This window comes from Rhinolophus sinicus, chromosome 4, assembly GCF_057876585.1.
Source record: "Rhinolophus sinicus isolate RSI-liver-muscle chromosome 4, RSI-T2T, whole genome shotgun sequence".
Classification (NCBI taxonomy): Eukaryota; Metazoa; Chordata; class Mammalia; order Chiroptera; family Rhinolophidae; genus Rhinolophus; species Rhinolophus sinicus.
In genome coordinates, this window is record NC_142504.1 from 74,207,750 (window position 1) to 74,231,462 (window position 23,713).

Sequence of the window (23,713 nt, forward strand, 5' to 3'; positions counted from 1 at the left end):
CTGAGCAGCAAGTTTTAAACCTCTTCTATTCAAGTCTTCAGGTTGACACCACTTACTCTAATCCTTCTATGTCATTGCCTAATAAATTGAAGCAACATATGAATGTTGAAAATCTCTATACCGGGCACATACATGTGTTCCATTGACAATAACCTGGTACACATGGACATTCAATTTCAACATATGTCAAGTACCTGCCATTAGCTTTTCCCTAGGGATACAAGGGGTACTAAAGACATAGTCTCTGCCTTGAAGTAATTACCAGTGTAGTGAAGGAAATATCTAAGCATCCAACCATAGCACATTTTTAAAATTTAAAATTAGTATGTAATATGATGAGACTCAGAGGAGTGAGACTTGGAAGAATATTGTATATTGAATAGTGGGAATTTAAAGTAATTAGCTATAGAATCCAGGATAAGGAGAGAAAAAAAGCAAAGCCAAGTGGAAGATGATAAACCTAGAAAATTAAGAAAGGTCAAAGAACAATTTTACTTTGAGGGATTAGAAGAGACTAAAAAGCTCTGGTTAGATACAGCAATTTTCAAGTTTAAGATTTTAAAGATGGAACAATATTTTAGTGATGATAAGAAAAATCTTGTTGCCACGTGAGAGGGTTGCAAAAAGGGAGTGAAGGTGAAAGTGCTTCTGAAATTGAGACAGTGAGGTTAGGAAATCTGGTGGATTGTTGTGTGGTTTTTGGAGTTATAATGGACTTAGGAGTTAGAGTAGAAAGGAAAATGAATTAGACTAGGGTTTCCAGCCGGGAATTCCTGCCCGTTCTCGGGAATTTTTTTTTTGCTTTCCCATTCTCGAATCCTGAGAAAAGTTGGTTGGGAAATCAGGAAAATCAGCTTCTTGAACCCAGGTGGTTGGCAGTATCGGCCGTCACTTTGTGGAAACGATTCATTGATTCATCGTGGAGAACAGAAAACAGTTTATATCTCGGGATTCAGGAAGGGGAAAGCGAAAAAAATTCCTGAGAATGGGCGGGAATTCCCGCCTAGAAACCCTACATTAGACCAAACACTCCAGGGAAATCTAGAAGTTGTTATAGATTGGTGCTGAAAGTAAGAGATAGGTGGTACAAATGTGTTATGGATTTCAAGATTGAAAACTGTTGAGGAAAGTTGTTAATATTGAATGCTAATATCTCTTCTTGGGATTGGGGTGGGAGATGGTGCCATTACACTTGAGAGAGTTGGGCAGTCATCAGAGAATTGCTGGCTTAGTTAAAGCCAAATTAGCCTAGGGGGTCCTAAAGGTTACTGATAAATCCTGAAGATGGGAATGAAGTATGGAAACAATACTGTTCCCTTAGTGAAAGAATCTGGTGGGGGAAAAGAGCCTGGCCAGACCTTAATTCAGGGGAGGGAGGTTGGCAAGCACACAAACCCTTGTTTGTAGTGTTCAGTCTGAACTACCAAAGGTAAGAGCAGTCCAAAACCAAAACTGTATCTAAATGCTTAATAGTCACATATGACAGAGATCAATGAAAAAGGTGGTCGGAAATAGGCCACACATCATTTTAGAGTCGCTGCAAAAAGTTCATCTTTATTCCCTCATGTAAATTTCATGAAGGCGGGAATCATGCTGTTTTGTTCCTTGTTGCATCACTAACACAATGCCCAGGAAATAGGAAATGCTTAACAAGTGCTTATTAAATAAATCAGTACAAATAATAATGATCATATTAAGAATTTCTGTTAGTTGAATATAGTGTGTGTCAGGAATGGTACTAAACAATAATTTATATACAGTATTCCATTTAGTTTATGCATTTATGAGGTATACTCATCAAATTCCAGACAAGGAAACTGAACAGTTAAATTACACGTGCACATAGTAAGAGATAGGGCTAGAATTTAAACTCAGCTCTGACTTTCTGCTTTAAATTACCGTTCCATAATGTACTTATGAATGTGCATTATTACCTTGCATGGAGCATGGGAAGGAGGGAGAAAATATATTTTGGGTGATAACTCTGAATTGTAGGGATGAAGACTCAGAAAATTGACTATGATAAAAGAGGGACATTAGTGGAGATAATCAAACTCAGAGATCCAACTGGAGCTTTGGTATGACACAGAAGTGATGCATCTACAACTTCCCAGGTGTAGCAAAAGGCAAGGAACATCTGAGTCAGATGCAAGTGGTCTCACACCTGCAAAGAATAGTCACTTTTCCTGTTAAAAAATAAAAAGGGCAATCAAGGGGAAAATCCAAACAACAGTTTTTAAGGCTTCATACAACTGGAATTTGATGTTTAAAAACATAAATAATTTACTCTTGATGCATCAATTCAATCTCACTTAGATCAATATTTAATTAGTTTCACTCAGCTGTACTGGAGTAACTATGAAAAATACCTGCTTAGTTTAAGTCCCATTCTGCAGAAATCTATATCACTATTATTTTTATTTAACGTTCTCATCAAATCTCATAATGCAATATTTGTTCCCATCCCCAAATATTCCTTTGGTTTATTAAAGATTTGTCTCTGGTTCTACCAGGCAACAACGCACTTACAAGCCAAGGTGTGCAGCATGAGGTGAACTTTCTTGAACAGCACACCCCACCCCTTCCTTCATTTGAGCCGAGTCCTCTTCAGAACCTGTTTTTTCTTGTCACTCCAGAGTTCCTGGTGTTCACCTGTTTGAGAACATCTGAACAACTCACCAGCATTCTATTTGGATTTCTGAAGCAGAAACAGAAGCTTCTGAACAGGTGCTCACATTGCTGACCTTGTTATATTTCACACACCACATGGGATTTGCCTCTGGCTACAAACTGGATCAGTTAAGTCTGCCATGCTTCTCATCCAGTTATGTTATGCTAGCGATAATAATAACTTAAGGTCTGCAATGAATTCACATATAGTTGCCTGTGTATTGTGTGTTTCATCCACTCCTATCTTCATCCCATTTTTGCTTTTCCTCCAAACATATTTTACTATGATCTGTATGATACACAATCTGTTATAAATAAATACACCTATTTTTTCTTTTTTTTTTAGTCCTCTGTTCTTTATCCTTTTGGCAGTAAGGAAATCCAATGCTCCCCCAAGTCACAACTTTCTAGGCAGCGTGCACTCCTGAGTTTTGGCATTTTATTTCTTTTTATTTTTCTCATCTACTGATTTAAAGACTATTTTCATATAGCATCAAGGCTCTTGGCCTTTGTTTCCTTGTCTTCTTCCTTATCCCAACCACTGTTCTGCTTTTCTACGACATATCCTCTACATAGCCTGTGATATTTCAAAATCCAAGTACAAGATCCATTTAATGCTATAGCCTCAAAGTTTTGTGACCGCCTCAATATAAACTATTGATTTTGTTTAAAAAATCCTTCTCTTTCCCAAGGTCACAGAAATATTTTTCTTCTATTGTCTTATAATGTTTCATGATTTTGCCTTTCACATTTAGATCTTCATTACACTGGAATTGAATTTTATGTATTGTGAGATACAGGAGTCTAATTTCGTATTTTTCTCTAGATAGATTCCTAATTGCTGCTCCATTTATTGAAAAAAAAGATCTTTCCCCCAATATTTGAAATTACAGCTCTGTGATTAAAGCAAACTCCCCCGACAATGGGTAAATGTCTTTCTAGGATCTTTGTTTTATTCTATTGTCCAGATTATCTGTGGTTGTGTTAATACCACACTGGCTTAATTATCATAGCTCTATGGCAATTGTTGATATCTGTATAGCAATTCTCACTACTCTGTTATTTTAAAAACATTTTTTTGAAATTTTAGACCCTTTCTTTTACCATATCAATTTTAAAGTCAGCTTTCCAGGCTTCTTAAACAACCTATTGAGATATTATTGGAATGACATTGAAACTATAGATCAATTTTGGGGAAATGGCATCTTTATTATACTGAGCCTGTCAATTCAGAAGTATGGTATATCTCTCCTTTAGATTTTCTTAAATACCGTGTTTCCCCAAAAATAAGAGCTAGCCGGACAATCAGTTCGAATGCATCTTTTGGAGCAAGAATTAATATAAGACCGGGTATTATATTATATTATATTATATTATATTATATTATATTATATTATATTATACCTTTATAATATATAAAGTCTTTTATTAACTTTTGCTCCAAAAGACACAGAGCTATTGTCTTGCTAGGTCTTACTTTTGGGGAAACACGGTACTTGTTAAAGTTTTATAGCTTTCTAATGTTTGATTAATTCATATGTCATTCGTAGTCTTTGATGCTCTGGTAAATGGTATTTTATACATTTCATTTTTCTAATTTTGTTCCTGTTATATGGGTACATAATTAATTTTTGCATATTAATTTTAATCCAGAAAATTTGATAATCTAAAACAATTCTAATAACTCATGTAGATGCCTTTGCAAAAAATGACAGTACTGTTTCTTTCCTTCCTAACCTAATAACTTTTACTTCTTTTGTGGCCTTGCTATGCTGTCAGGGATCCCCAGTATAATATTTATTAGAACTGGTAATAGTTGATAACTTTGTCTTATTCTCTATATTAAAGGTACTGTTTTGAACTTTGCACCTTTAAGTGAAATGTGTGTTGTTGGTTTTGTATAGATATTTTTTATTAGTTTATGGTTGCTGCTTTGTAAAGAATTTTTACTATTAAAGAATGTTACATCATATTCCTTTTGAACAATGCTAATGGAATGAATTATATTAATATAATTTCCAATGTTAACCTGTTGGTGTATACAGAGGGTGCCAAAAACCTGTATATACATTTTAAGAAAGGAAAATAACTTTATTAAAATTGTACTATTCAATATATACCAATAATAAAAGATGAATACAAGTCATGTGTATACATTTTTTGGCACCCCTGGTATTTGGTCAAGAGGTATAATCTGTTTTACATTGTTGAATTTGGTTGCTAATTTACACAGTTGTTTAGGTCTTTTCATCTATGTTTGTGAGTGAGATTGGCAAGCAACTTTTCTTTCTCTTAAAATCTTTATCTGATTTCGATATTGAAGATTTTTCTCAACCCAAAGATGATACAGAGAGTGTTTCATTTGATTCTATACAGTTGGGTAATTTGTATAAGATTGGAATTATCCAGGTATTTCTCTTTCAAAATGTCAGTGAAGTTATATATATTTTAGGAATCTGCCCATTTTATCTAAGTTTTCAATTTTATTCTTGTAAAAATGATCACAAAGTTGTACTCTGATGTTGTTAATGTGTTTATATCTAAGTTGTACTGGTTTTATTTTTTAATCATTTCTTTTGTTCTCTCTGTCTCTACACTTTCTCTTTCTTTTCCTCTTTCTCGAGCCTTGCCAGAGATTTGTCAATTTTATTAGTCTTTTTATAGAATCAACTTTTGGCTTTGGTAATTTCATTTATTTCATGTTTGTTTTCTGTTAATCTGATGACTGCAGAATACACATGCATTCACAAGACATTCACATCTTTGCTTGCAGTTTTGTTTTTTCACTAATGTTTTTTGAAGAGCATATATATATATATATATATATATATATATATATATATATATTTAATTTAAATTTAGTTCATGTTACCAATTATTTTGAAGGGTTTTGCTTCTTGTTAGCTAGCTAAGAAATCGTCGCTTACACTAAGATTGAAAGATTTTCTCCTAGGTATTCTTCTAAAAGTTTTGGAGTTTTAGCTGTTGTGTTTTTGTATATGATCCATTGTGATTTAATTTGTGTGTGTAGTATAGGATAAGGGTCAAGGTTTACTTATTTATTTTTCCTAAGTGGATTATCAGTAATTCTGGGACTCTGTGTTAAAAAGACTATAGTTTCCCAATGTCCAAAGGTGTTGATGACCTTGTTGAAAACCAATTGACCTTATGTGTCTGGGTATATGTCTAGTTCTATTATAGTGTTCTTTTTATTTATATACTTATTCCTATAGCAATACTGTATAGTATTGAATACTATAGTTTTAAGTTAAGTCTTGAAATCAGGATCAAACCTTGTTCCTCTTTTTCAAATTTGATTTTATGTCCTTTGCATTTCAATTTAAATTTTAGAATTAGTTTGTTAATCTCTATAAAAAGCTTCTTGAGACTTTAATTGGAACTGCATTAAATCCATAGATCAATTTGGAGAAAATTGCATGAGTGGATATATTAATTATGCTTTCCTTATTATGTCTATTCCTTTAAATAATTAAACACAGTTAAATTCCCTGTATTTGCTACTGGACCTTGTGCTATGTTTGCTACCAGGCTTAGTACAAGCTATTGTGCTTGGTCCTGGGTATTACTACAAAGGGAGTGTTTCACCATGGAACAACAGTTGACCATGCAGCCTAAGTTTTCTATCATGAACTGGATGTCCTCTTACTCAGTTAACCATACCTGTGGGTATTAAGACTAGCAATTTATCACGAAGAGAAAAGGCTATAGAAGGCCATGGGGTTTAGTAGGTATAGAAGGTACGAACAAGTTCTATGAGTGGGCGGCTCAGGTTCCTTCAGCACCAACTCCTGTTGCATTGCCACCCCCCACCTTCAAATCATCTTGTGAAGTATCTTATGATCAGGTGACAGAAGAAAAACTCAGGCATATGTACAGATAAGTAGATCTGTAAGAAACGCAGATACCAACTAAAAGTAGATGAGCATTATTGCTCGACTCAGTAGTAACTCTAAAGAATAGTAGCAAAGAAAAATTTTTCCAGTGGGAAAAATTTGTTTAGTTTGTCTGGAGTGAGTTGCCAGAAGTATATGTTTTCAATGTTTGAGGGCAGTTGCTAACAGTGTGAATGGATAGTCAGGGACTGGGAAGAAACAAGATTGTAAGATGGCTGAGAAGGAAGTCAAGGGGAGATAGATCACTTGGAGTTGGCATATTGTGAAGATATTTGTGTCTCATGTGAATACAAAAAAAGGGTATTTAATTAAGGAGTCCATAAATAATTAGGACAAAATGAAGCACTCTGCAGATGTCAGTCTCTTCCATCAGCCACCCTAGTACTTACACAATCGGCCCATGAATAAAATATCATGGTAGCAGTGATGAAGGCTATGTATGAGATCTACAACATAGACTTCCCTTTACTTTGTCTGACATGGCTACCCCTACTGATGAATGTCCAATCTGCCAACAGTAAATACTATTGAGACCCTAATTTGGTACCATTCTTTGTGGGACCAGCCAGTCACCTGTGGGTGATTGATTACACTGGCTTCTTCCATTGTGGAGGAGGTTCATCCTTACTGAGATAAACCCATATTCTGCAAATGGATGTGCCTTCCCTGCCATAATGCTTCTGCCAGTAGAGAATGCCTTAGCATGGTATTCCATTACACTTGCTACTGACTAGGGAATTTAAATCACAGAAAAGCAAATGCCTTGGCCATATATTTAATGGTAACATTTTTTTTTCTTTCTACATGGTTCATAAAATATAGTCTGAAAATCATTGCATAGTCTATGGATATGATATAACTAATATGACCAGGGTATGTGTTCCTGCTTTGGATTGCCTGGGCAAATAAACATAGAGAAAGACATTAGAATTTAGAGTTAGAAAGAACTTTTAGTAATTTACTTGCTTTGTCTCCTTAAGCAATTGACTTACCCATTTTGGCATTAATGTCAATTTCCTTATACTCAAAATTAGGTAAATAATACCTATATTCACAATAAATTAAATGTGTCTGGCACGTAGATAGGTACACAATAGTTGCTTGCTCAATAGAGAATGTAAGCTTTTACATCTTCAATTTATGATACTGTTGTTGACTATAACAGAATATTTCCTGTGAAATCAATGCATTAATGACATCAAGTGCCATCCAGCTTGCTTTTCAGTCCTAGGAAATGCCCTCATCTGAATCATCACTGCTTTCTTTATTTTAAGCATGTTGTCCAGTTCAGGGGAGAGATAAAACAATACTAGGTCTAAATTCTTAACCATGTGATGGGCATATAAGTACTTTTTATTTTGGAAATAATTTTTCATATCATTGCTTCTGTACTGTACTTTGCAACCAAAAGAATAATTTAACCACTCCTTAGGGTGTTAAATTACGGTATTCTTTGTTAGAATATTCTTTGTTAGGTATTCTTTGTTAGGTATTCTTTTTGGGCCTAGATGTAAATGTTTCAAATAGATTATATGTATATCTATCTATCTATCTATCTATCTATCTATCTATCTATCATCTGTCTATCTATCTAGATATAGATAGATCTATAGATATAGCTACAGATACAGATATATAGATATAGATATTCAAATATATATATATAAAATTGATATATATTGATCAATATTGGTACATATATTGATCTATTTGATTCACATGTATTGATGTATATTTGATCGATTGATAATATAGAGGGTGCCAAAAAAATGTATACGCATTTAAGAAAGGAAAAGCTATTAAAATTGTAATACTCAATATATGTCAATAACAAAAGATGAATACAAGTCACCATTGACTTCTGCAATTACAAGAGGTGCTCAAAGTGGTTACTATCAGTGTCCACACACTTTTCATTATGATGAACTACTGCTTGAGCAACATTGACCAAAGTGTCTACTTGTATACATTTTTTTAGGCACCTCCAGTATATATGTGTATGTTAATATATAATTGATTTTATATATATATATACTCTCAAAGTATTAATTTGCTAAGTATCTACTTAATTAAAAATATACAATCAACTGGATTACTCAGTTGTAGACCTTTGGAGGCCCAAATGGTCTAAACTGATATCCATTTTGTACTGATCAAGTATATTTTAGTTCCCAATATTTTCCCTGGTACTATGGAGACATATTCTGTGTCTCTTGACAAGTATAGATTTTTTTAAAATACAAAAACCTTCAATATACAAGTTGTATTTATAAGGACCATAGAAACAAAAGAACTGTTACTTAGTTGTGGTATTTAATATATGAAGCAGACAAAAGGTTTAGGTATATAACATGATATTGGCCCTTTTTTAAAGTTCTGATTTCTTTTAGGCAGGTAACATACCCTTGTGTGTGTTAGGTTAAAATATTTTTATGATTATTGATATAAATATAAGCACATTTGAGTTTCATTACTCCTTTACCCCTCATCTAAATGTCTGAAGTAATTTCCAAATATGTGTCCCTTTATACCATTTTTGGGGGTATAAAACAGAAAATAAGTATAAATATATACTAATTTATAAGTATAAATTAAAGATAATATGTAAGTATAACTAAGTATAAATTGAGTATAATATGTAAATATGAATATAAGTATTTATTTAAAATTAAGTAAAATATGTATAATTAAGTTGAAATCCATAGAACATAAATTAATTAAAATGATTTTAAAGTAGTTTAGCAAATTGGTAAATATAACAAATGATAATTTAAAAATAAAATTCTGTTAACAAATAAAAATTCTTCAATAATATAAATTTTGTTCATGTTTTTATAAAATTGTATTGCATGTAAAATGAGAAAATCATTCTAACCAGGTGTCTTTGATATATACCAAAGATATATCAGGGCTTGGTGATTTACCATAAACAGTGTACTTAAGATTTTTTACCAACAGAAAAAGTCTTAGACTTTAATTGGAGACTTATTTCTAGTTCTGGAGTTATAAGGACAGTTGGGAAAATAATATTCTGCTTGGACCTCACTATTCATATTTAAAAGCTGAATGAGTTATACTAAATGAGTTTCAAAGACCTATTTAGCTATAAAAACTAAAATCATCTGATACAAAATGGATTTCAAAGTATTTAGATCAATCTAGTAAAAGTGCTTCCTGGGAAGATATTATTTGCTTGCATATCTCTATTCCTCACTAGCTTATAAACCTCACCAGTGCAAGAATGTGATGTATTTATATTAGTATGCCAGTGACCTACATGATATCTACCATACATATTCATTGCTCAATAAGTGTGGGATAAATAATAAATGTCACTGCAGAAAAATTAAAATCAGAAAATCATGTTTTGATGTGTCTTTCTAAAAGCATAATCTTTTTACTTTAAAGCATAACTTAGGGAAAGCACACACACACACACACACAAACACACACACTTGTTAAGACACAAAATAATGTGAGAAATCTGAGATGGCAATTGTTAAGTAAAATCTTAAAGACTGTGACATTATAAGTGGTACAAACATTCAATTAAAACTATCAATCCCAAAATTATAAGATCATGTGTAATGTAAAGCAGTGTTTTTCTAGCTTGTTGCAAGATTCTTCTCACACCATTAATAAGCTAGGCCTTTAAAACCACTTGGCAATAAAGTTTTATTGCTTACTAATTCTGTTCTACATTTTAAAGACATACTTTTGTGTAAAATAGAAAAACTCAACAACTTTTCAGGTATTTATAAAACAAATCCCAGTATTTGTTAACTTAATTGATTCTCTTCTTATCCTCCCTATTTTAAGCTACTTTTCTTGCATTTAAGATATGTAGATAACACTGAAAATAAACAACTCTAAACTAATAGTTTCTTGTAAAACACTTTGGGCCTTCAGTTATGAATTTATTCAGTCACTTTTCCTAATACTTCAATGCTACTGGAAGTATGCAACATGCCTCCTATTCTGTTGCAAAGTTGAAACAACAAATGTTATTCTTATAGGAAAAAATATTCCATGATTTTAGCACTAATTTGGAATTTGGTATTGTTGTCTTTTCAGACCTTAATTCCTATTATCATGATTTGAAAATTCTCTTTCAGAGAACAACATGGCATCTATTACTTATGGTGCTTTCCCACTAACTCCAACTGAGTTAACTTTACTTATTTCTCCACTTGGAAATCATTCTAAAACAACGAGAATGAAAAACACAAACATATATTCTATCTTTCACTAATCTAAGAGTCATTTATAACTATGAAATGTTTTATAAGAAAAAAATTGCCAACTGTATTTCAATAAACATACATGGGCTGAATGAACTTGCCTATTAAAGAAAATGAATTTAAAATTGGAAAATAAAAGAAAATCCACCTGTATACTCTATACAAAAGTCAAACTTCAAACACAAAGATTCAAAATGGCTAAAAATAAAGGGATGGTCACAATACAGAGGGTGCCAACAAAATGTATACACATTTTAAGAAAGGAAAAAACTGTATTAAAATTATGCTGATGAGCACAGCATAATTTTGAGCACCTCTTGTAATTGCAGAAGTCAAACATGACTTGTATTCATCTTTTGTTATCAATATATACTGAGTATTACAATTTTAATACAGTTTTCCTTTCTTAAAATGTGTATACATTCTTTAGGTGCCTTCTGTATCTCAGGTATCAGTAAGAGAGCAGGGGTTGTGATCACAACAAGATCAGGGTGAAGGCAAGGAAGCCCACTATTTCCATTACTATTTAACTTGGTTTTGGAGTTATTAGCCAATTAAACTAGAAAAGAACACAAAGGCATAAGAATTGGAAAAAAGGAAATACTATATATCAAGTGGCACACCAATATACTTTTATTTCCTAAGAAAATCAATAATAAACTCATAATAAAAGCATTCAGCAAGGATACAAATTTAACTTACACACATTAATAGCATTAACATATACAAATAATAACCAGTTAGAAAATATAATAAATGAGAAAGTTCCATTTATAATGGCAAAAATATAAAATATTAGGGATAAGCTTGGCAAGATATGTTTGAAAGCTATATGAACAAAACTATAAAGTGTTGCCACGCAGCAGCCTACCCATCTGTCTCCTTGTACCTGTCCCTAAAGAAAGGAGAGTCTGTGAGACGGATCCTTTCAGGAACTTTGCTTCACCTTTGTGCTTGCACCTTATGTCTCCCTGTTTGGCCCCAGAAAGATGGCTGGTCAGCCAATGATGGGTATGACTCCCCATGGTGGGGGTAACCTAAGCCAGGCAGAGCCGCGTGGGGACCAACATGAGAACCCACGGAGTTGATAGAGGTGGGCACAGCCCCCCACCTTCCCCCGCCTAAGGAGAGGTCTGCCTCTGTGGCTGCATGCCTTCCCACAACCTGCAGGGAAAGAGATTCGATTATGTGCTCTCCATCTATTCATAAGCATAAAGGTTTTGTCCCTTGGGGAAGTACATACATCCTGAGACCTATGGCTCAGCTGCCTGCAGGCAAGGGTGATTGGCTTGAATCAGTTTCCTATTATAATGTATGGGATTCACAGATCTTGAGATTGACAAGCTTTATCTCCTTTACTTCCTCACCTAACTAATAAAAGCTATGCATAGACCCAGTCCTTGAGGCTGGAGTCCCTTGGCCCTGCTTACACTCTATTCTTGACTACTGTCTTTCTTAACCCTGCAACCCCCTCCTCGCTCCCCACAACCCTCTTGTGGGATGCGACAATAAAGCACTACTGGACAACACAAAGACTTGAACAAAGGGAAGAACATCCGTTATTCTTTGTTAGGATATTTTAATATCAAAAAATCAATCATTCTAGTTTACTCAAAATTGAATACAATTCCAATAAAAATTCCAATGAGCTATTTTATGAAGCTAGAAAAGTTGAACCTTGAATTCAAATGGAAGAATAGACAACATTAGGTAGAAAAATACTGAAGAAAAAGCGCCCAAGGGGGACTAACTCTGCAAGATATTCTGCTAGATATCATCACTGTATAATTAAAACAGTGTATTACTGTCACATGAATAAACAGATAATGAAATAGAATAGAAATAAAGGCAACTACCTATAAAAATCTAGTGTATATAAAGGTGGCCTCTCAAATCAGTGGGGCAATCATAGCCTTTTAAATTAATACTGTTTATAACAATAGGATAGTCATTTGGAAAAAAAATAAAATTAGATTAATTCTTCACATCTTGTGTCAGCATAAACCTCATATGGATTAGAGATCTAAATGTGAAAAAATAAAACTGTATAGTTACTGCAATTAAACATGGTTTTATCCCTCTATAGACTGGGTGTAGGCAAAGGTTTTCTGACTATAATTAAAATTCTAGATACAACAAAAGAAAAGTAAATTTGAGTAAGTAATAATAACATAAGAACACATTAAAATCTTCATGTTAAAGACACTATATGCAAAGTCAAATGACAAACTGAGAAAATATCACAAATATAAAGGGTTAAAATCCCATAATTATTTTAAAAACTTTCATAATAGAGGAAAAAGGACAAAAATGTTGTAGAGAAGTAGGCAAAGGACATTAGCAGACAAATCACAAGAACAAATATAAAAATAGCCTTTAAACATGTGTAAAGATTTTCAACTTCATTCATAAAAAGGGAAATGCTAATTACAACCACATTGTGAAACCACTACATATATGTTAGTAATTAAAAAGACAGACCAGACGCAGTGTGGGAGTGAATGTGGTGGATAGGGGACATTTACACGCTGCTGCAGAGATAACTTCTTTAGAAGACAGTTTGCCAGATTCTTAAAAAAATTAAAGTTGTACCTATCAGATGGCCTATCCATTCCACTCCTAAGTATTTACCCAAGAGAAGTGAAAGCATATGCCCACACAGAAGTGGTACACAAATGGTCATAACACCTTTATTTGTATTAGCCCCAAACTGGAAACAACCCAGGTGTCCATCAACTAATAAATGGAGAATTTCTGGTATATTCATATAATTGAATACTTCTGAGTAATAAAAAGGAATGAACTATTAATATGTGCTACAATATGGATATATCTCAAAACAATTTTGCTGAGTAAAAGAAGCCAGACAAAAAGAGTACATAGTATCTGATGTCATTTATATAAAACTCTTGAAAATGCAAATTAATTAGCAATAAGAGGCAGATCAGTGGTTGCCTGGTGATGGTGAGGAGATAAAAGAAGGTGGGAGTGATTACACAGGTATGAGGACACTTTTGAAGACAATGGGCATGTTCATTAGCTTGATTTAGTGGATAGTTTCATGAGTGTGTGTGTGTGTGTGTGTGTGTGTGTGTGTGTGTGTAAACTTATCAAATGTATATTTTAAGTATACGTAGTTTGTTGTATGCCTATTATACTTCAATAAAGCTATCAAGAAGAAAAACTCACACAGAGATATAATTTCCTTACACATCAGATAGGCAATTTTTTTTTATAAGCTTTAATACACTCTGTTGGTGAGATCAGGAAAGCAAGCATTCTATAAGAGTGCTGGTAAAAATGCAAAATGTTCCAATCCCTAAGGAGGGTAATTTGGCAATATCTAACAAAACTACATATCCATTTACTCTTTGACCAAGCAATCCAATTCTAGCAATTATACCAAAAATATGCATCCAACAAAAAGGAAATACATATGCCCAATGCTGTTTATCGCAGCCTTATTTGTAATTGTGATGTACTGAAAACTGCCTAATGCTTTGTTTGGTACATGAATGCAATGGAATGCTGTGCAACCATTAAAAAAAAAAAAAAAGATGAGAAAAAGCTCTGTGAACTTACATAAAATGAAAAATTAAGTGGAAAAAGCAAACAGCAAAGGATATATATGATACACACTACCTTTGAACATTTTTGAAAGAAGAAATATTAAAAACAAAAAAAACAACACAAACATATGCTTATAGCTAAAAAACATGTAGGAAGACTAAAGGAGAAAACATGAAGCTGTTACCTAAAATGGTTAGGGAGAGGAACTGAGATGGAAGGGATATGGAAGGAAGTAACATTTCTTTCAGTACATATTTTTGTGTAGTTTTAACTTTTTTTTTTTTTTGAAAAAATATTTGGTAGTTCCTGAAAATGTTAAAGATTGAGTTACCATATGACCCAGCAACTCAACTTTTAGATATATAACCAAGGGAAATAAAACATATGTCCACATAAAATCCTTTATACAAATATGCAAATCCAAAATAATGTATACATATTTTGAGAAAGGAAAAACTGTGTTATAATTACGCTGATGGTAACCACTTTGAGCACCTCTTTTAATTGCAGGAGTCAAACGTGACTTGTATTCATCTTTTGTTACTGGTATATATTGAGTATTACAATTTTAATACAGTTTTTTTCCTTTCTTAAAATGTGTATACATTTTTTGGCACCCTCTGTATATAGCAGCATTATTTATTATAGCCCAAAATAGAAACAATCCAAATGACCATCAACTGGCTAATGAATAAATAAAATGTAACATATTCGCGATAAAAGTTCTGAGCACCTTATTTCATAGGGGAGGGGGTGTTACCACACCACTAACAAATGCTCCAATACCAACTGGATATCCTGCAATACAACGCAATTCCGACATTATCCACCTGGAGATAGTATCATATTCCATAGTTTAAGGGCTTAGTACCACAAGACTGTGCTCTGCTTCAGATGCAAATCAAAACACCAGGTTGTTTCCGGTGCTTCTTTTCGTGGTGTGAAATTAACCTCTGGTCATTCACAAAAGGTGAAAGCATTCACACAAGACTCTACCAAGTGGGAAAGTGACAAAAGGTTTTGTTTGTTTGTTTGTTTGTTTTTTAGTTTCAGGTGTACAAAGCAATACAATAGTTAGACATTTCGTCTCCACAGTGATAACTCCCTTCCCTCAATCTTTTGCTCATCTGACATCATATATATTACAATTCCAACGTCTCTATTCCCTATGCTATACTCCATATCCCGTGACTATGTATATTAAATTATAGTTGACATACAATATTATTCAGCTTCAGGTGTACAGCGCAGTGGTCAGGCATCTACGCCATCCATGAAGTGGTCTTCATAAGAAGATATGTGTCCATCTGACACCCTACAAAATCTTTACAATATTATTGATTACATTCACCAAACTGTTTTTCATATCCCTGTGGCAATATTGTAGTTACCAATTTATGCTGTCTAATCACGTCCCCTTCTTCCTCATCCCCACCCCTTTCCCTCTAGCAACCATCAGTTTTTCCTCTGTATCTTTGAGACTATTTCTGTTTACTTTGCTCATTTATTCAGATTTTTAGATTCCACATGTAAGTGAGATCATACGGTATTTGTCTTTCTCCGACTGACTTATTTCACTTAGCATAATGTTCTCTAGGTCCATCCATATCATTGCAAATGGTAAGATTTCACTCTTCTTTATAGCCAAGTATTACTCCATTGTATAAATGTACCACAGTTTCTTAATCCAGTCATCTACCGATGGGCATTTTGGTTGTTTCCAAGTTTTGGCTATTGTAAACTGTGCTGCAATAAACATAGGGGTGCACATATTTTTTCAAATTAGTGTTTTGGATTTCTCTGGATAGATACGTAAGAGTGGAATTGCTGGGTCATAAAGTAGTTCCATTTCCAGTTTTTTGAGATACCTCCATACTGATTTCCACATGGCTGCACCAATCTCCAATTCCACCACAGTGCACTAGGGTTCCCTTTTCTCCACAACTTCACCAGAACTTGTTTGTTGATTTATTGATGATAGCCATTCTGACTGGAGTGAGGTGGTATCTCATTGTAGTTTTTATTTGCATTTCTCTAATGATTAATGAGGTTGAGCATTTTTTTAAATGTCTGTTGGCCATCTGAATGTCCTCTTTAGAGAAATGTCTCTTCATGTCCTCCGCCCAATTTTTAATTGGGTTGCTTGTTTTTTTGGTGTTGAGCTGAATGAGTGTTTTATAATTTTGAATATTAACCCCTTATCAGATGTATCATTGACAATTATCTTCTCCCATTCAGAAGGCTGCCTTTCTGTTTTACTGATGGTTTCCTTTGCTGTGAAAAAAACTTAAGTTTGATGTAATCCCATATGTTTATTTTTTCTTTTACTTCTCTTGTCTAGGGGATATGTCAGTAAAAATATTACTCAGAGTAATGTCTGCAAATTTACCCCCTATATTTTCTTCTAGGAGTTTTATGGTTTTAGGTCTTATATTTAAGTCCTTAATCCATTTTGCATTTGTTCTCATATGTGGTGTAAGGAGGTGGTCCAGTTTCATTTTTTTTATGCATTGGCCCAGTTTTCCTAGCACCATTTATTAAATAGACTGCCTTTACCCCAATATAAATTCTTGCTTCCCTTGTCATAGATTAAATGACCATAAATGAATGGATTTATTTCTGGGCTCTCTATTCTGTTCCATTTATCTATGTGTCTGCTTTTATGTCAGTACCATACTGTTTTGATTACTATAGCCTTGTAGTATGATTTGATGTCAGGTAGCATGATACCTCCTACTTTGTTCTTGTTTCTCAAGATTGCCATGGTTATTCAGGGGCTTTTTTGGTTCCATATAAATTTTAGGATTATATATTCTATTTCTGAGAAAAATGTCATTGGTAGCTTGATAGGAATTGCACTGGATTTATATATTGCCTTAGGTAGTATTGACCTTTTATCTATATTAATTCTCCCTATCCATGACTGTGGTATATGTTTCCATTTATTTGTATCTTCTTTGATTTCTCTCTTCAGTGTCTGTAAAAGACCTGTACTTAGAAAATTATAAGAGAAAAACTTTTATTAAAGTTAGGAAGAGAGATAATGCCCATGGCAGTGTCCAAAGATGATGGCTGCCTCAGGTCTAGTTTTAACTGTTGAAATCACATGTATTCTACATGTTAAAGAAGTAAAATTAACCAAAAAGAATGGGAAGTTGGGATACCAAACACTGAGAGCAAAATGAAACAAACAAATGTCATAACCACACTTGAAGAAAGGAAAAAAAGAGTGAGCTACTTAAAATACTTATGAACACAGCATTAAACTATATGCCTTCAGTCTTGGGTACAGTGGGATGTGAGATATGGAGAACAATTACAAACAAATTATGAATTATTTCTAGTCGATTTGTTTGTTGTATGTGAAATGTATTGAATTCTTAGATGTGTGTAAGGACTGAGCAAATGAGTAAATGTGTTCAAATTGTTAGGCGCCAGAATTCCCACTGTGGAAATAATGGACCTGCAAATATGGAATGGGAAAGGCAAGAAAGAAAACTGTAGGGATGGTATTGATGTGAACTCATGATTTCTGAAATAGGTATATTATGTGTATATGCATGATTGTTTGCATGTGTGCATAGGTACATGTATGTGTCTGTGAATGTGTACGTGTATTTTCCAAGCTCTTTACACTGAAAGGGCCAAGAAACAAAGACACTCCAGTGACAAGAAGCACTTGACACCCAGGTCTTGGTCTACAATACCATTCCCTCTTAAAGGAACCAGAAGTCTTCAGAGAAATGACTGATTCTGGGGCTGAAGTATGATTGATAAAAGATGAGCCTGCAATACCTTGTTATGCCAGAAAGTCAGGAAGTGCTCAAAGAAAATAAATGATAAGTCATCTTACTTACAAAGACACAAAGTCTGACCAAATTTGGGGCTATTTGAGTACCAAAATTAATGAATAGAGTAATACATTATAACAATTGAACACTGGTTTATGAGTCCACATTTACAAACCATTTATGAAATTCAGACCTAATATTTATGAATCTAAACCTATAGTAAATAGATACATAAATAAGTGTGGGAAAGGGAAAGGCTCTTGCTTACAGAAGAATGCCAAAAGCCAACTAATAGGTGTAAAGAGGATGCTAGAGATGAAAAATCATCACTTGACAATCATCATGGTAAAGAGTAGACCAGACAAGAATCACTGATGGATACTACATCTAGGAGTGAATTTTGAAGAGGAGTAGGATGTTTGCATTGTTTCACATTGTCTCTCAACACACTGCTTATTAGTTATACAGGAGGAATAAAACAGTAATCAGTCGGTGGGGTCAAAGAAGGCAATACCTTGATCAGGCAATAGAAATTAACATTACCTAAAAGACTCAGATGGACATCATGGGTCTCCAGATACAATATTTTGAAAAATATACAACATCACTTATGAACTATTCTGGCTAAGAACATATAACCTCAATTTAATTATGAGGAATACCGGACAAATACCAAATGAATAATGTTCTATAAAAAAGAAAAGATCAGGGTTTTATTCTTCAAAAAAATGTGAATGCCATAAGAGACAAAGAAAGTCTTTGGAAATGTTCCCGATTAAAGAAAGCTAAACAATATCTGACCCAACACAGAATCCTGTGTTGAAAGGATCAGTTATGCTCTAATACACATCAGTAGGTCGCCTGAAAAATTTGGAATTTATGCAACAGATTAAATAAAAGTATTGTATCAATGTAAATTTGAGAAATTGTACTATAATTATGTAACAGAATATTGCTATTCTTAGGAAATAAACATTAAAGTCTTCAGAGAAAAAGGGCCATGATTATATATATATATATATATATATATATATATATATATATATATATATATATATAATAGTGTTTCCCCCAAAATAAGACCTAACCAATCAGCTCTAATGCGTCTTTTGGAGAAAAAATTAATATAAGACCCGGTCTTATACTATATTATATAAGACTGGGTCTTATAGTAGAATAAGACCAAGTCTTATATTAATTTTTCCTCCAAAAGACGCATTAGAGCTGATTGTCCGGCTAGGTCTTATTTTTGGGGAAACATGGTAACTCAACCTCAAATCGTTCAGAAAATTATTAAGTATGTATATCACATTACATTTTGGAAAGAGTATGTGTATGAAAATTACTTTTGAAAATTGTTTAGATTTGCTTTATGGACTAGTATGTGATAAGGGTTTGTAAATCTTCCACCTTGGTTTAAGAATGTATATTCTGCTGTTATTGGATACTGTGTCTTGTAAATATCATTTACCTACTTTTTACCAATTTTGTTTTTAGATTCCTGTAGGGAAGATGTTGAAGAAAATTTGCCTTCATTGGTTGATGTGAACTTTTGTCTATTAGCTTTTACCTGTTCTTGTATATGAGGTGATTTCTGTGCTGTGATCAGGGGTTGAGTAAATTCCCCTTTTGGTCTCATTCTCCTGAGCAGGGGAGATATGGGATGATGTTGCTTTCTGGGTCTCATTCTCTGGAGCAGGGGAGACATGAGATGAGGTATTCTCTTTGGTCTCATTCTCTCGAATAGGGGAGATATAAGATGATGTTTGTTGTTCTGCCCGTGTTGTGAGGTGATAGTTAGCTTAGGGTTAAAGAAATTCTTGATCAGAGGTTGAGAGAATTCCCTCTTTGTTCTGTCTATTTTGCCCACATCAGCAGATGAAGTGAAGAAGTAGCTAAGCTATATCAGTATGAAGTGACAGACACGTTTCCAGGCATTGGAAGACCTTGTGCAGATGGTTCCAAGCAAGAACAGTAGATATTGCTTATGCGGATGAATTGGCCCTTCGGCCAGATGGACAACATTCATGTCAGTAACTGCTGGACTCTCCCGGAACTGGCTATTCCTTTAGAGGGGAGGCAGGAACAATAAACTGAGTTCTAAGGTACATCTGAAAAAATATGTAAGACAGACCTCAGTTGGCAGTGTTAATTATTAATTATTATTTCATCATTTGGTCATTTGTCATTGGTGATTTCTCATCATTCTAGCATTTTGAAGACTTCCAGCAACATGGAGCTTACAACACCAGGGGATGTCCTGACTTTCAGCCACGAACCTGGTGAGGGCTGGCTGGTTCCTGAGCTCTGCAGTGTTGTTTCCCACGGTTAGCCTTCTTGAGAACTTGTTAGCATCTAGAAAACTTATATATAGCTTGCAGCTTACAATATCAGAAGACGCCTCGACTTCTAACAACAACAACAACAACAACAACAACAACAACAACAATGACAGCAACAGCAGCATTCTTCAGATTGTTAACACCTTGAAAACTTATATGCAGCTTGCAGCTTATAGCATCAGAAGACACCTTGACTTTTAACAACAACAACAACAACAATGCCAACAACAACAGCATTCTTGGGAACTTGTAAATAGCAGTGTGGGAGACACTTGAATTTCTCTCAGCTACAAACCTGCCAAGGTTTTGATTTATAACTCTTCCAGCACTTTTCTTTTCCAGTTTGGTGAGCTTTTGACATTTACTGTAATAGTTACTATCTTATAGAGCTTATTACTGCTTTTGGATACTTCTTACTGATGTTATTTGTGTATTTAGCCAAGTGATTTTTGATCAGTAGTAAACATATGTTGGGATCTCTTAAACTTATAAGTATGTATACTCCTTTGACATGACATTGTTATAAATGTATATAGTTTAGCCTTAACCACCTTTACTTTCTGTCATTAGCACATTCTATTAATTGCCTTTGTCTTTTGCTATTGCATATTGTTAAATAAATTGATTAGAAACCTGGTCATCAAAATGGAGGTGTGAGGTGAGCCTCTGTAAAGCTCCCCTGGAATTTAGAACTAATCGAACAACAATAACTCCACAAAGGCATCCCTGCACAGCAGACAGGTGGGATGAAGAGGCCCACTGCTGAATTCACCTAAAGGTGGGCGAATCACGTGAGCGGGGGAGGAGGGAAGGGAGAAGTGAGGAGACAGAGCCGCGCAGGCGCAGGACGCAGACCTAGCTCAGTGCTTTGAGCTCGCTGCATCCCAGAACTACGGCAGCTGTGGGAGAGGGAAGAACTCGGACTGCTAGGGCTCTGCTTATGGCCCACAGGGCTGAGGGGGCAGCATATAACATGGCTGAACCCAACGCTCACGGCAGAGACCTCAGAGAAAGGACTGAGGGAAGAAGTCTGAAAGCAGTGGTTTAAGCCCTCACTGCCAAGCAGAGAACGGAAGGCCTTAGGCACTGAGACTAGCTGCCCCCTCCCTACCCTCCCAGAGCTCACCCCGCTCCTACCTGCCCGGTGCTAGAAGCAGAACAGTAGCAGTGTCAGATCAAAAGAACAGAATATTTGCTTTTCTGAGAAGGGTGGACCGCAGACACAGATTCACAGCACAACTAGTTCCGGCAAAGGGGAGGGAGCTGTGGAAACAGGACCAGCTGTGGTGGTGATCGTGACCATTGCTTTGGGCCACCTCTCACAACTCACCCCGCCCCCGGCCCCACCTATTTGGGCGGATCCCTGCAGGAGAAAACAGAACTGCTGAAATATACGGGCTCTGAATCTGGTGCAGGAAGAGCTTTGGAACTTCAAAAGCTCTCCGCATACCCACATGGACACTGCGCCCTGTGAACCAGGCGAACTACTAACAGAGGAGAAGCCCATCTCCCAGGGAATCCCCCCATTGTGTGAGAAGCTGGAAAAATGCAGAGAAAACATCGCACTACCGTGTGAGAGAGAAAAGAAAGGCTGTAGTAGGAGAGAAAATAAAACATTCTACCAACAAGTACTGGAAAACAAAAGAAAGACCTCTTCCCATCAACCTGTTGTAGAAGCCACTCCTGTAGATGTCTAGGAAGAGAAATAATAAATCAGTAATTGCCATGAATAACCAAGGCAACAAGACAGCTCAGAAAGAAAGTGAAAAGTCTCCAGAAAAGGAAGATAAAGATATGGAAATATGTGACTTAAATGACAGAGAATTCAAGATTGCAGTTCTGAAAAAACTGAATGAGATGTAGCAAAACACAGAAAAGCAGTTTTATGAACTCAGAAACACAATCAAAGAACAACATGAGCATTTTACGAAAGAGATTGAAATTTTAAAAAAGAACCAAATAGAATTTCTGGAGATTAAGAACTCAATAGAAGAAATTAAGAATGAAATAACCAGCTTAGGTAGTAGAGTTGATCAGATGGAGGAAAGAATCAGTGACATCGAAGATAGAGACCTGGAAATTACACAGATGGAAGAAGAAAGAGACTTGAGACTTAAAAGAAATGACAGAAGTTTATAAGAACTTTCTGACTCCATCAGAAAAAGCAATATAAGAATAATGGGCATATGTTGTGTGGGAGACCCTGCTCGCTGTGCCATTTGTCGTGCGCGGAGGCCTTCTCGCTGCGCCATCTTTCAGGCGGGGCGGACTGCAGGGTCTCTGCTCCCGCTCCCCACACAAGAACGCAGGATATGGTGAGGCCGAAAAGGAACACCCACGGAGCCACAGGTAGGGGAGCCATACCACCACGGTCTCACTGGAGGCTGGGCCCACCGGACGCATGACCTGCCGTCCGCCTTTCCGCCAACCGACTGACCGACGACTCTCCTCCACTCTCTCGACTCTGTTCCTCTCTCTCGGCTCTCCTCTTCCGCTCTCCTCGGCCCTCCTCTTCCGCTCTCTTCGGCTCTGCTCGGCTCCTCGGCAATCCTCGGCAATCCTTCGTAGCCGCAGCAGTTATACCAGCGGCCAATTGGCTAACCGGCCACAGCCGATGGCCAATCAGCCACAGCCGACGGCCATTCACCACCTGAGCCAGTACCCCTTCACGTGAGGCCGAGAGCCTGTAAACTACTTTCTGGGGCTCTGTCCCCACAGGAGTCATATCATTATATTCTTGATGGCGGCAGGGTTGGAGACACAGGGAGCAAACATCCGCCTGTACCTCAACAGGCGGTCTTCCTGAACCCCAGTCTCTTTGGCAGCTGGGTGAGACAGAGGAAGTAGGATCCACACGATCCACAATCCGCCATCCACTTCTCTGCCTGCCAACCAACCAATTAACCAACATAGCCATGGCAGGTTATATCAGTGGCTAATTGACTAACTGGTTACAGCTGATGGCCAACCAGTCACAGCTGATGGCCATCTACTACTCGAGCCAGCACCCTTCCATGTGAGGCTGAGAGTCTGCAAACTGCTCTCTGGGACTCTGTCCCCACAAAATTATAGTTGACTTTCATTGTTATTCAGCTTCAGCTTCAGGTGTACAGAGCAGTAGTCAGGCATCTACGCCATCCCTGAATTGGTCTCCCTAACAAGATAAGTGTCCATTGGATACCCTA